The following is a 15,287-nucleotide window of genomic DNA, read 5'->3' on the forward strand; positions in this document are numbered from 1 at the left end:
ATCTTACAGCTCCCAAGTCACAGGCCGTCATGGAGGAAAGCAAGGGTGGGAACCTGGCGGCGGAATCTGAACCAGAGACTGCGGGAGAGCGCTGCTTACCGGCTTACCGGCTTGCTTCCAGGCACGTTTCTCATGCCAGGCTCATCTGCCCAGGGATGGCACCACCCACCATGGGACAGGCCCTCCTGCAGCAATCATTACCCAAGAAAATGCCCCACTGGGGCATGCCGGCAGGCAAGTCTGATGGAAGCAAACCTCCACCGAGGTCTCCTCTGCCCACGCGTGTCAAGCCGACAACCAAGATCAGCCCGGACACTCGGGGATCTCCGCTTGGTTTCCGGAGATCAAAAGGGAAACTCTCCTGGTAGCTAAGGATGCGGAATACTTAAAATATATATATTTCTCAGACATTGCTATTTTTCTTTTAGTTTATTTCCATGCCACTCTTTTTTAACTGGGTTATTTTTGTTGCTATTCAATTTTTTTAGTTAATTTATATTCTAGACCCTCTATCAAGGCGTAGCAAGTAAAGACTTTTCCTCATTCTGTAGGCTGCTTCTTCACTAAGTGTGATGTCCTTTGCTGTCCAGAAGTCTGGCAATGTCGTCTTACTCCAGCTAAGGTTTAAAAAGAAAGACAATAAATGCTGACATGGATCGGGGGACAGGAAACCCCTTGTTCCTTGTTGGTGGAATGGAAATGGTGCAGCCCTGTGGAAATCAAATGTAGGGTTCCTTTAAAAGCTAGAAACAGGTCTACCATATGAACCAGCTGGAGCCTCCCTCCCGGGCTCAGTCCCAAAGGATTCTGTATTCTACTACAGAGATACTTGCTCGTCCACATTCATTGCTGCTGTGTTCAAAATGCCAGAAGATTGAAACAGCCTAATGAAAATGTGGTTCAGTGAAACGTGCAGGAGAATGGATGGAGCCAGAAATAACCAGCCTGAGTGAGGCAACCCAGACCCAGAAAGACAGACGCTGCATATTCCTCTCATATGTGGGTGATAGGTTTGAATTTCAGATATATGTGTTTCAATAGAGGAAGCTGGTAAGGGCTACAGGGGGCATTCAAGGGAAGGAGGGCAGGACACAGATGGTATGTGGGGGAGGGGAACAATGGACCAGGAAGGGATAAATGAGCTGGGGGATGGGACAACAGGATGAGGGAATATGGGGAGACATGACTAACAGTAATGACCTCTTTTGAAAAAGCAATATAGGAATTACTACATAGAAGATTTTTAAAGCGCGTGCACGTGCGCGCATGCGAGCACACACACACACACACACACACACTCATGGAGTTTAAACGGAGTTATGCTATCGTGGGGGGCAATTTCCCACTAGACACCATATGCTACCAAAATATATTTAAAAAAAAACAGTCAGTACCAGGACTGAGTTATGTCTTTTTGAATTGTTGGCCAATGGTGTTCAATATTCCAACATCACAGGCCATCGAGATCGCTTTGGTTCCCCTCCAAAACTTTATGGTATGATGCTGTTGCTGAAGGCACCATGTACTCACAGGACACAGGGAAATCAGGCTGGTGACAGCCTGGAAGCCTCATCCCTACTGATTAGCTTTCACAGTTCTGGAAGATTCTGTGTGCACTACCAGGGGAAAAGATTATTCAACAACCTTACCCAGTGGTGAGCCCCAGGACCTAGGACCTAGGATAACAAATGTCGAGATGTGCCCAGTGCAACAAATGTTATAGGAGCAGCCACATTACTTTCTGGTTGGATTTAAAGCTGACCGGACATGATGGAACTCATGACTGATATGTTTTGTTAACTGGACCAAAACCCTGTGATTGGCTAGGCCAGAGGCCACAAGGGAGAAGGTGTTACTATTATTTTGCTAAGTGGACAGAGTATTAAACTGAATTCTCATGACTCATATCCGTGCATCTCTCAGTTTTCATGAGAGAAACTCCTGTTTTAGTAAATGGTGATTAATACAGAGACCCATAACGGTCAATGTATAAACGGGAGCCTGTGGAGTGCTCAGCCCTAAATGAGACAGCCTTCCCTGGTTTCAGGGTCATCGAAGAAGGGAGCGGAAGGCATATAAGAGCAAGAAGCAGTGGCAAACCCAGCAAAACATCGTTTGCCAGGTGTGACAGGGCCCTTGTACACATGAGCTCACCACAGCTGTGCCTGTTTGCACAAGACCTATGCAAGATCAAGCCAGTGGAAAATCCCAATGTGGATGGGGAGCAGGTCATGAAGTCCCACCCTGAACTGAGGCGCTATTAGCAGCTGACGGCCGCTGAGGCAGGACAGTCAGTTTTCTGCAGGGATGTGACCCCTGAGAGGCTGCCCGTGCTCCGGTGGGTGGTCCCACGTCCACGTGCATATAGACAGCACTTAGGGGACTCTGGGTTTAAGACAAAGGAGCACATGAAATGGGGAGGGAATGGATGATGGTTTGCATGGTGCTATTCTCAATTTAAAAAGGAAAAAAAAGAAAGAAAGCTTACCTCCGCTTGGTATTTCATCCCGTTCCCTACAATGTCCTCCCTAAAAAAGCCTCAGTCGGAGACACTTCAAAAAACTGGGGTTGTGGGCAGGCTGGGGGCCCCAGCAGTGCAGGGCGAAAAGGCAACATTTCTGTACAGCAGGTCCCCCCAGCCTGCTGCAGCCACCCCAGCTGGTGTGAATTGTCTGAAAGAAGGAAGGCTGGTGAGTCAGGCAGGAAGGCTGGTGGAGGGGAGAGGGCGCCCCCTCTGCTCCCTGACAGCCCAGGCTGAGGTGCACAAGGACAGGCCCCCTTGGGTAGGGCCTGGGAAACACACTTTCTCTGCTGCTGCTCTCTGTATCAGGTCTGCCCTGTTCTGGCAACTAAAGGGGAAAGCGTTCACCCTGGAGTCTGGCCGGCTTTGGGAGGAAAGTGAATGAACAAAGGGAAAATCATTGCCAATTCCTGAGGCCCTGTGCTCACAGGAATAAATAGCGATACAGTGGGAAAGCAGACCTTGTCACCACACCCTCCATCTAAGCAGGGGAAGTCGTGACAGAAAGTGGCTGAGTCTTTTGTTCATCTAGATGAGTGAGCAGGACATGGCCCAGATGAAGGACACACAGGATGCTTCAAACGCAGTGTGTGTGTTGTGTGTGTGTGTGTGGGGGGGGGGCACAAGGCAGTCTTGCGTTTTCACTGCAGCAGAGGGAAGGTACATTTTTATGAACTTGGTCTCTTTGACGGTGTCCGATGAGCTGTAGGACCCCAGGAGGCTGATATTCAGAGAAGTCGAGTGACTTGGCCAGGAGTGCACAGCTTGGAACCAGGCAGTCAGGACTCTGACCTGGTTGGACTCCCTGTTCAGTGCCCTTTCCAGGTTCCTGGATAATACCTAGGCAAAGAGGACAGACAGACACCTTGCCATTCAAGGGACAACAGGCAGATACTAATTCCCATAGTTATTTCCCTCGAAGGCTTTCTTCATCTCAGACTTTAATGGCGATATCACCTGCTGTCTCCAAGGAGGGGGGCCCAAGCCCAGGAATGGAGACAACGCACCTCTCACATCCCAGGTCCTCAAGAGTGACAGGTGCAAGCTTCTACCAGGGAAGCCCGTGCGGGAGGATGAGGGTTGCAGAAGCTGGGTCCTCTCGCCCTCAAATGTAGCCGGAAGTTTTCCTGTGTCCTGAAGCCGCTCAGTCCCAAGTAAACACAGAGACTTGTATTAATTACAAACTGTTTGGTCTATGGCTCAGGCTTCTTGCTAGCTAGCTCTTACATCTTCAATGAACCCATTTCTATTGACCTATGTTTGCCATGTGGCTGTGGCGTTACCGATCTGCTGACATGTTGCTCCCTGGGCTGTGGGCTCCCATGTCCTCTGACTCTGCCCTCTTCTCCCTGTGTCTCTCTTGGATTTCCCACCTGGCTCTTATCCTACCTTACCATAAGCCAAAACAGCTTCTTTAGTAACCAATCACAGAGTACACAAAGACCGTCCCACAGCACTCAAATGTGGGGGCAGTAGCACCCAAGAGACTACGTGTTCATAAACTTCACCAAGAAAGGAAGCTGTGTTCTGCTCCCCAATGTGATCACAGCCCAGGGGTTTGTGGAACTTGGTGTAGAGAAGAGGCAACCTCAGGGCGGCCCTGCAGAAGCAAGGACAGAAAGATCTTTATGGACCAATAGTAAAACTCAAAAGAAAAGCATAGCATCTTCAGGACACGACTGAGTGAAACCTGGTGACCCCAGAGAGCATGACACTGTTCTGCTGGCCCATCACCACTCCAACTCAAGTCCTGGAACTGAGACCAGCACCCAACACAGAGCCACGTTCTCTCTCTCTCTCTCTCTCTCTCTCTCTCTCTCTCTCTCTCTCTCTCTCTCTCTCTCTCTCTCTGTGTGTGTGTGTGTGTGTGTGTGTGCATGTGCTGTGTACAATATCAGCAGTGTACACAACCTCAGAGTCTTTGCTGGATTGCTCCTTTTATTTTTTGCAAGTGTTTCTTACTCAACCTGAAGCTCTGCTGTTTTATACAGAGTGTTTGGCTTCAAGGATCCTTCCATGTCTGTGCCCATCTCCCCAGGCTGTGGTTACAGGTCCACACAGGCAATGATACCTCCTAGCCTTGTACTGTTTGTTTGTTTGTTTGTTTGTTTGTTTATGTTTGAACAGGGTCTCACTATGCAGCCCTGGCTGGCCTGGGGCTCACTGTGCTGATCTCTGTATCCCAAGTGCTGAGACCAAAGGTGTGTACCACCACACCTGGCAGCTGTGGGTCCTTGGGTCTGAATTCAGGTCCTCAGGGTTTGTGGCAAGCATTTTACTCAGAGTCATATCCCAAGCTTGTAAGTGATCTTTTGGGCCATATGTCTATATGTCATATCCATAGCTACATATATTTCAGAAAGGATCAAATCACAGCGATGCCATTGCTCAGTGTGACGTCAGCAGCTCACAAAGCTGTGACCCAGTGTCTGTCATCCAGGGAAGAAGGGTTGGAAATGGAAACAAAACTCAGTACTAGTTAGACAGGCATTCTCCCCATCTGCTCCGAGTCACATGCTGGGCTGTCTTCAGGGGAGGGTGCATGGTCCTGTCTTAGCCAAGGAGAGTCTGGGGTGACCCACAGCATGCTGCTCCCCTCCCTGTGATAGCTTTGCTGCTGTGGCAAAGGCTCTGCGGTCACTCCACTCAAAAGGGGGAAAGCCAGGCTGAGGAACGGCTCAGGGGGCAAAGCGCTGTGGCAGCACAGTGGTCGGACTTCAGGTTTCCAGAGCCCACGTGGGAAGCTGGCTGTGGTGGGCGGACCTGTAATTCCAATGCTGGGGGAGAAAAACAGGACACCCCGGGGGCTCACTCGCCAGTCAATCCAGTTCAGACGGTGTTCCAAGTTCAGTGAGAGTCCCCTTCTCAGAAAAATAATGTAAAAAAGCAATAGAGGAAAATACTGGACAACTTCTGGACTTTGAATGTGCACAAACATGTGAGTGTGCCTACACACACACACACACACACACACACACACACACACACACTAAATGTTCTTTTGAGAGAGGAAGATTTACTTTGGCTCATGGTTTTGTGGGCTTCTATCCTTGGTCAGCTGGTGCTTTTGATCCTGCAAGGGGACAGCACATTGTGACAAGAACATGAAATGGAGCAGCTACTCACTTTATGGTGGCCGGAACACAAATAGAAAGGCATTCCACACTCCTTATTGAGGACATGCCCCTAGAGGTCCAAGACCTCCCTGTGAGTCCCTCCTCTAAAAGGTTTCACCACCTGTGGTGGTATGAAAGAAAATGGCCCCCCCAGAGGGAGTGGCACTATTAGGAGGTGTGGCCTTGTTGGAGGAAGTGTGTCACTGTGGGGGCGGGCTTTGAGGTCTCTTTCTCAAGCTTCACTCAGTGTGACAGTCAGTTGACTTCCTGCTGCCTCTGAGTCAAGATGTAGCACTCTCAGCTCCAGCACCTCATCTGCTTGCCTGCTGCCATGCTCCTTTCATGATGATACTGGACTGAACTCTGAAACTGTAAGGGAGCCACCCCAATTACATGGTTTCCTTTATAAGAGTTGCCATGGTCATGGTGTCTCTTCACAGAAATAAAACCCTCCCAGCAGTAATGAGCTGGCATCTAGACCTTTGTTTGACACATGGGTCTTTGCAGGATAACTAAGACCCACCAAAGCTTCCTCAGTTTGGGGATAGAGCATGCTTGAATGTAAGGAAGCTTGTTCTCCCCTTGAGGGTGACCCAGTTAAAGTCATAAGCCATCTGCCACTGAGCACACACAGGGTCCAAGGAGTCCACACCTTGGCCTTTAGGATGGGAACGTGACACTCTAGGCTTCTCACTGGTGGAAAGCAAGCAGGATGGGAAGTCTGGCCACTGGTCACTGAGAGGAAGCCAGGAACTCTCTGGTAAAGAGATTCAGGCTCCCTGCTCTTGCGCGATACCTGAGGTATGATGATAGTCACCTAGAGAGGAAAGGTGACTTGGCTTGTGAAGCCTCAGGACAAATCAGTTCCTGAAACTGTGCTGAGACGTCACAAGGTGCTAGATGGATCCATGAGCACAGTGGGGTGATTTAGATACTTAAGGGAAATCAGAAAATTCTCTCAAATGTGATATAAATGTATTCATTTAAAATAGGACATTGTGTCAGCATGAGAATGTGACCTTGTATCTTTGTGAAGCTGGGTTTCAGATTTGTCACTATGATAAAAACAAAAGGTGTTCCAAAGAAGATCAATGTGGAATAAAAACAGCAAAGGCTGTGAAGGACTTAGCGTTTGTGCCCCACCCCACAGCGGCACACACTCCCCTGCTAAGAAACTGTGGCCACTGCAGGATGGTTGGTGTTTGTTTGGATATAAACATGTGCTTGATGAGTTTGTGAAATCACTGACTTGGACTGTAGGCTGACTCTGGGTACAAAGTTCTGCAAACACCATGAAAGCAGGGTGGGGGGGGGAGGAAACCATGCAATGGAGACTCCGAAGACGCACCTTTCTCCCCCCAAACCCGAAGAGAGAGCACCCGGCCCAGGGCTGCAGGAAGCTGTGGCCACAGCAGGCGGGAGATCAGGTGAAGTCCAGAAATGATCAAGTTTAGATTTACAAAGGAAACAGCAGCCCCAAGCTTAGGGTGCAGAACAAAGTGTGAGGAGAGCCACTCCTCAGGCTCCTGGGCACCACGGTTTCCATCACGTCACCCTGATGCACCCTAGACCCCATTAAAATGCGAGGGTCAGACTTTCTCTGAATACTCATTTATTCCTGCATCACCAGGAGGAGGCTAAGAGGAGCTGATGCCGCTGAAGTGAGGAGGGACACGCTCCCTGGAGGAAGATGACCGGCAGCAGCTAAGAACTTCCATCTCTCCTCTCCATCCAGGGCAGCTTGCTGAGGGTGGCCCACACCACAGGGTGTGTCTTTTGTCCCTTCATGGACGCCTTACTGTTACTGGACTGAGGGGTCACAGCCTGTGTCCCCAGGGGTGGCCACCTGGTCCCAATAAGCCAAAGAAACTAATTAAATAGTGAAAAGCAGGAAAAGAGTTATGCAATGTGGCCACATTGGGAAGAGGGACAAGCAGCTCCTGTCACCTGCCCCTAGTCCAACTTCCTTATGTGCTGTGCTTAAAAAGATTGAATAGCTTCTAGGACATTGGTGAATAAATACGAGGCTGCTTGAATCTGAGTCTCAGACTCAGATGGTCACAAGTATTTCCCTGACTGAGTTATCACCCCAGCAATCTTTAAAACAAAAGGCTCGACTTGACTTCTTACCTGCAGTTCAGAGATGACAGAGCAGGCTGGCGCTTCAAAGTAAGCTTTAGCTAAAGCTGTCAGAGCTGCCAAGTGTGGTGCACACTACAAGCCCAGCACTCACATGACCATGATCCGAGTCTTCCCTGGGTTGCACAGAAAGACCCTGTCTCAAACAAAGCAACCAACCAAAGTCAAATTCGAGCCTTAGCAGCTTACCTGTTTACATGGTTTGAGTATTAATATGTCAATCAGGGTGCCCAAACATTTAATTATGTGAAGGTAGAACAATCTCCCATTCTATTTTGTGGGTTTGAATGCGATGTTCCCCTGCCGAGTCTCACACTCTTGAGTCTTTGGTCCCCAGCTGGCGGCTGTTTGAGGAGGATTAAGAGCTGTGACCTTGCTGGAAGAAGTGCGTTTGAGGTTTTAAAGGGCTCATGCCATTCCCAGTGTGCTCTCAACTTCCTGCTTGCAGTTTGAGATGTGAGCTCTCCGCTGTGCCTGCCACCAATGCCTTCCTCCCGGCATCACGGACTCTAACCCTGTGGAACCACAAACCAGTAAGTGTTTTCTTTCATGGTGCTTTACCACGGCAATAGAAAAGTAACCAATACACACCAGTGTCCTTTGTTAAATCACTCTGCGTGTCTTTGCCAGTGTCCCCGTTATAGTCCCTCCTGTCCTTTCTGCAAACCCTTACAAACAACGCTGCTGGACTCCCACTGGCCTGGGGGGCGCTGGCTCCCACAGGCAGAGCTGCTTTGGAAGCTGTGGCACTGTTAGGTGTGGAGCAGCAAGGGAGGTCACTGGAGGAAGTGAGCCCGCTTCCTGTCAGGTCTCTACTTTTGTTCCTTAGCAAGGTAAGGCGCCTCAGCTGCATGCACATGTCTGCTGCCTCGGCCCCCTGCTTGGCCTACCCACCCCACCATGGGTGGGTACAGATGGACTGCATCTTCTCAAACCAACTCCTTCTCCCTCACGCTGCTTTGTCAGGTGTTGGTTCCCAGCAAGAAGAAAAGTAAACAATATAAATATCAAATCTGGCCAGGTGGTGGTGGCACACGCCTTTACTCCCAGCACTTGGGAGGCAGAGCCAGGCGGATCTTTGTGAGTTTGAGGCCAGCCTGGTCTACAGAGTGAGATCCAGGACAGGCACCAAAACTACACAGAGAAACCCTGTCTCGAAAAACAAAAAAAAAAAAAAAACAAAAAAAAAAAACCAAAAACCCAAAAAAACAAACAAAAAACAAAAACAAAACAACAACAACAACAACAACAACAAAAAACCCCAAATATCAAATCTGTAGGTTCTGAATGAATAACTATTTTGGATAGGTCTGTCAGACTCAAGGTACCTCCAGTAGGTCCCCTGAGCTAAAGAGTTCTTTGAGAAGTGGCCTTTGGTGAACATTGGTCATTCAGAGGCTTCATGATTCAGAGGCTTCGTTCCACTTCCCCGACACTGTTTCCTCTGGAAGGGGTTTCATTGTGCAGGGCCTTGGGAGGTGGGGGACACAGCTGTGCCACTTGGATGGCATTCCCTGGAGACTCAGGGCCTTGAGAACCATGGGACAGCAGTGGGTAGGTTAAACTGGAGCATCATGTATTTCTTGTAAAACAGTCCTTTCCAGAAGCCCCTTGGCTCTGGGATCCCATCCTAAGACCAAGTTAGTGAACCCTGGATGTCCCTCTAGCATGGTCTGAGTGTGCGCCCCAAACACGGTGTATTGGAAACTTAATCCCCAAATCGTATGGTGATGCATTTGGAGGCGCACCATTGGGAGGTGACTGGGTGGGATCACGAGGGTGACCATGATCATGAGGTGGCATTTGTGGCTTTATAAGAAGAGGAAGCGAAGGCTCGGGCAGGAAATGATCACTTGGTAGGGATCCTTCCACCCCAGCATGTGGATCTGAGGTTGGATCCCTAGAATCCACTGGGAACCTTGGGAGCAACAGCGTGCAGTACTGAGGAGGCAGAGACAGAGGATCTCTGGGATTGGCCAGCTGACCTAGATTCAGTGAGAGTCCCTGCTCAGAAAACAAGACAGAAAATGACCAAGAAATACACCTAAGGTCACCTTCCGACTGCCAGGGCACACACATGAACACACGCACTCACGGGAACACTCGCATGTGAGCACGCGCGCGCGCGCGCGCACACACACACACACACACACACACACACACACACACACACACACACACAAGTTGAGCAGAGAAGGCAGTGCAGGAGGAAGAGAGACCTACCCCACCACATCCTTACCCTGCCCCACAGACCCTGAGCTCACACTGATCCAGAAATAACGTGCACGCTTACAGATGCCCAGTCTTGGATGTGTCGTCACCGCAACAGCAAACGGGTTAAAACCCATTCGCTGCTCTTTTCCCTCGCGACATCCAGAAACCAACTGTGTTTATGAGCAGACGTCTGAGTTACGTGGCGCTTGGCCCAGCGGTTCCTCCTCAGGGCCCCTCCTCTGGGGGCTGATCTGCAGAGATGCTGCCACGGTGTTGAACAGGGAGGAAACAGGAGGGGCTTTAGGATCGGGGGGCATCATGGCTCCTTCCACCCAGATTCCAGAGTTGAAGATTTAAGAGGTATCAGGGAATGAAGCCGTATTTTCACAGCTGACACATTATGCCATCCTTTCATATCCTGCATCTGTGTGTGGTTGCAAAAATTATACGGAAAACTTTCCACCCCTAAAGGGGAGCTTTTCTGTGGAAAGAAGACCTTTTTGAGGATGCAGATTTGTTTCTGAGAAGGTTGTCCCTTTACTAAAGCATCTTGCAACCTCATGACATTTTTTCTAACCCAGAATGTCTAGCTGAGGAAGGGTGCCACCCACCCCGGAGGATGGAGCAGAAGCTGGCTGCTTCCTCCATGTTATGTTTGATGTCGACTTCGAATATATCTGCCACGGAGAAGGAGGAGAATGGGTTCTTTTTCAATTTTTGGAAGACTCACCAGTGTGTGCTTTAGACAAACTCTTTTGTCTAAAGTATCAAGAATTTGGGCCATAGTCTGTAGACTTTCTGGACTGTGGAGGTAACTGCAGAGGAAGTGGAGTACGCTACTGACTACGGTTAGCTACAAAGTTCATGCTGCAGGAGACCCTAATCATCTAAGTAGGATTGCGGCTCTGCCCTTTGGTCGTGGGCTATTAGCCCCCCCTCTAGTGTTTGATTTGGCTTTATCTGTGCTAATCACAGTTTAATCAACTTGACTGCTGCCTTGTCAGTGTGTTAACAATGACCTTAATCTGACACGGTGACTTTGAAGCCCCTCCCTCTGTGTCAGCCCCATTCCCAAGTCCATTTCAACAGCTCCAGAAATCTGTTAAAAGCATAGACTCGGCCACTTTATCCTCTGCAAAGATTACTCAATGGCTTCCATTGTTCTTAGGGGGAAACCCGGGTTAAGATTGGGCAGAATTATTCAAAAGAATTACTGCGAAGGTGAAAATGCTCCATAGTTCACTATTTTAGCCAAGTCACCAGAGCCAGCATTGGAAGCTCCCAGTCTGCGATGGCATCATGTTCTAACAACTGCATCAGTATTTCATCAAATGCTATAAGCTTGCCTGGAGGGAGAGTGAACCTACACAGTAAAGCCACAGAAACATCTGGTTTGGTGGAAAGCTATCGAAACATCAAAAATATGTAAGTTGGCAAAAATTTGAGCCAAGAAAAGATGAAGAAAACCTGCCAACTCCATCCATCAGGCAGGGCTGGTATGTGCCCACATCCGGACTGGAAGATGTGGTCCTCGGTTTGGATATTGTGTGGATAAAGGGTAACTTTCACCAGGAGTCATCATTTTCCTTTTCTAAAGGAAAGAGGATATAAAAACAACGCTGATCTTAGGATAAGATGGTTGGGCCTGCCCTAGCTCCCTCGGCAGGCCGTCACCATGCACCAGAAAGGTGTCCTCAGAGGGCTGACCACTGGGTCGACTTCCTCCCCACCAGACTACAGGAAGGGGCTTACTCCAAACTTGGCTCTCCTTTTGAGTATAGCGGAGAGAAACGTATCCCACTTACAGGAAGCCATATTTGCAGGGCTGAGGACGTGCTCAGGCCTGACAGTGCTGGCCGCAGAGGCAGGAGGGCCCGAGTGTGCTCCCCAGAACCGGCACTTTAAAGAGTGCTTGGTGGTGCATTCTTGCAGTTCTGGCACCGGATGGACAGAGACAACCACACACATCTCCTCAGAAAGTCCCTTCCCAGCATTCGGCAGCTGTTCCTCAGGATCTTCCCTGGTGTGGACCCGGGGCGGAGCAGGTCTGGCCGAGGTGCTCCAGTGCTATCTGTGCTGTCACTGTGCCGGGGCCTCGCTTTCTTGTCTGCTTCCCGGGGACAGGAGGAGGCCCAGGAGCCCAGCAGCACTTCCTCCTCCCCAGGACAGAAGGGCAACCCCCATATGGCCCCTGCTCAACCCTGCACATCACTGCACACAGCTGCACCCTTAAACACCTCGCAGATACCCAAACACCCGCTGCACTACCTGCACACACATCTGCTCACAACTGTACACACTCACACTCACTACAGACCCTTTTACACAGCCACACAACTTCATCCTTTTTAAAAGATGATTTATTTATTTATTTATTTTAATGTGGGTATGTGTGTGTGTGCCTGTCTGTACGTGCACCACATTGCATGCGGGTGCCCGAGGAGGCTAAAAGAGGGAAATCGATCCCTTGTCTGTAGACAGTTGTGGGCCACTCAATGTGAGTGCTAAGAAGCAAATACAGTCCTCCATAAGAGAAGCAAATGGTCTTAATTACTGAGCCGTTGCTCCAGCCGGGTCCAGATGTCCCACCTGCACACACACACACACACCCTCACAGACCTGCGCGCCTTTGCACATACCCAGTCATAGCTGCTCACCTCCACACACCCTTGTACCCACCCACACCCTTGTACCCCCACACGCCTATATAAGCCCCTACACCCACATGCCCCTCTATATTTCTAAGGACCATGCAAACACCTGCAAAACCTTGCACATCTCTGAACACACCATACCTACACACTCCTGGGCACCCCTGCACACTTCTGCATGGCCTCCTCTCCCTACATACTCCCACAGGCCCCTACCCCCACAGAGAAAACAAAAGACTGGACCCACAGCTGCAGGGAGTCTAAGAAGCAAGCTGAGATCCAGGGCCTTCAGAGTGTGGCTCTCTGCCTCTTCATTTCACATGAGAATCGGAAGGTGCATCTCACAGGCTGCAAACAGTGCTGGCTGCAGAGGCAGGAGGGCCCGAGTGTGCTCCCCAGAACCGGCACTTTAAAGAGTGCTTGGTGGCGCACTCTTTGACCCTCCTGAAGAGTTGGGTCAAATCTGTGTCCTCCATATCTGCTTTCCTGTTGTCCATATGGCCACATTTGTATCAGGTCATAGTGAAAACAGTTCTTCCTGGGGGGTCATGGTCTACAGTGCTAGGAAACTGAGGCCACGGGATCCTGGAACTACACAACTCTAGCTCACATGCTCTGTCTGAGTCTCCTTCCAGGTAACATCTTACTAGACTGCAGCCTGATACTGAGTGACAGGTTCCCACAGATGACTGTCCATGTTCTCGGGGCCTGTAGACCCTTGTTAAGGGCATCTACAGGCTCCATCTGTTAGACAGAGACACCCCAAATTCCTTAACTTGTGGGAACTTTGCCTCTTACTATTGGCCACTGGAACACAGTGGTTCTCCCTGGCCATGGCTGTGGAGACAAAGTGGCCAGACTTAGTCTGCTCTGTGGCTTCCTCACCACCCTGATCCTATTGGTAGCAGGGCAGGGTGAGGAAGGTGAACATCATGCCTTGTCTGATCCCCCAATCACATGGTCACTTTGTGTGCTCCTTCCTGGTGAACTTGGACATAGACATCACGTTTTATTCCACATCACTCCATCCTCTCAGTGGATCTCCAGGATATATTTATATGCTTCCCCTTGTGCCTCTGTGTCAGGAGACTGCAGCTGGCCATTTGGGTGGCCCTGGGTGTGCAGAAAAGTGGTCTGTATGGGGACTGGAGTAGTGATTGGATTCCTTCTTCTTGATTGGAAAACAGTCTCAGCAACCACAGATGGGAATACCCCCTTTCCTGTGTGGGCAAGGACATCTAGAAGGCAGTCAGGAGGTGTTGCCTGGAGTCTGTGTCCAGGCTGTCTGAACTCAGAAGTCCCCAGGCCTCCTGAAAAAGTCATGGTCAGGCCCAAGCGATCAACTGCACTGGAGTGAGGGTCCTCAGTAGCAGATGTAAAACTAACCCAGAGGGGCCAACCAACTCAAACTTGTCCACAGTCCTCACACAGCACCACACAGATAAGAGCTGCTTCCTGGTCCATTCCAGACACTGGACCAGGATGTTGTATGAAATCCCTGCTTCCCTGTGACAATCTTTCCCCTCATTCTCACATCAGTAACATTTACATTCGGAGTGTTTGTATACATTCTGACATAATCATGCCACTTATTACCCACAGCGGGCTGCAATGTAATACCAGCTGGGCAAAAGGAGGAATTAGGGCTTGCAAGGGTCCATGCACAATCGGAGTCAAGGTCGCCCTTCGCGCTTTGTCCATGGTTCCCGTAGACTCTCCAGTCTGTAAGGAGCTTCTCTCGTGTGGTTATTTCCTCTGGGTCGGACACAAATGCTGCCATCTGAAGACACAGCAGTGGTGCTAACCTAAAAAGGAAATCCTCAGAAGACCAGATCTGTTTCACTGTTCTCTTGAGGAGAGAGGAGAACCCCGTGGAGCCCCTCCTCCACTGAGGTCATAGAAAAGGCAAACAACTGCTGGGGAATGGACTGGGGCCCTCAGGGTCTAACTGCCTGCATGACACCCAGGGAAACTTCCTGTAGCTGCCTGTGCATCCTCCACGCACCCATATGTAACCACAGGAAGCTCACTGAACCACCACTCTGGCCTGGGTGGTCTGCCATTGGCTGTCCTCCACCTGGGCATTTCTTTACACACCCCCACCTCAACTTTCCCTGCTAAGGATTCAGTTTCTGCACCAGTGGACGCCCACCAGCACACGCTGTTTCCATCCCCTTCTGCCCCAAATGGGGAGATCTTTGTGGCCAATGCCTTGTGGAGGGATGCTGATTGGTGCGCTCAGACCACCTGACTTCCTGCTGATTGGTGCGATCAGACCACCTGACTTCCTGCTGATTGGCCTGCTCAGACCACCTGACTTCCTGCTGATTGGCCTGCCCAAACCCCTGACTTCCTGCTGATTGGCCTGCCCAGACCCCACACTTCCTGTTGATTGGCCTGCTCAGACCACCTGACTTCCTGCTGATTGGCCTGCTCAGACCACCTGACTTCCTGCTGATTGGCCTGACCAGATCACCTGACTTCTTGCTGATTGGCCAGCTCAGACCACCTGACTTCCTGCTGATTGGCCTGCCCAGACCCCTGACTTCCTGCTGATTCGCCTGCTCAGACCACCTGACTTCCTGCTGATTGGCCTGCCCAGACCACCTGAGTTCCTGCTGATTGGCCTGCCCAGACCGCCTGACT

At 50.2% G+C, this 15,287-nt stretch overlaps 1 long non-coding RNA gene across 1 annotated transcript; it reads right to left on the reverse strand.

Moving 5' to 3' along the window:
- Window positions 1-3,323: 3,323 nt before the first annotated feature.
- On the reverse strand, window positions 3,324-8,440 carry LOC121824724 (uncharacterized). Its single transcript, XR_006066681.2, has 3 exons — window positions 7,966-8,440; window positions 3,529-4,121; window positions 3,324-3,361 (listed from the first exon to the last, which is right to left on the reverse strand). It is a non-coding gene; the product is annotated as an uncharacterized LOC121824724 (long non-coding RNA).
- Window positions 8,441-15,287: the final 6,847 nt, after the last annotated feature.

Source organism: Peromyscus maniculatus, chromosome 21 (genome assembly GCF_049852395.1).
Source record: "Peromyscus maniculatus bairdii isolate BWxNUB_F1_BW_parent chromosome 21, HU_Pman_BW_mat_3.1, whole genome shotgun sequence".
Taxonomy (NCBI): Eukaryota; Metazoa; Chordata; class Mammalia; order Rodentia; family Cricetidae; genus Peromyscus; species Peromyscus maniculatus.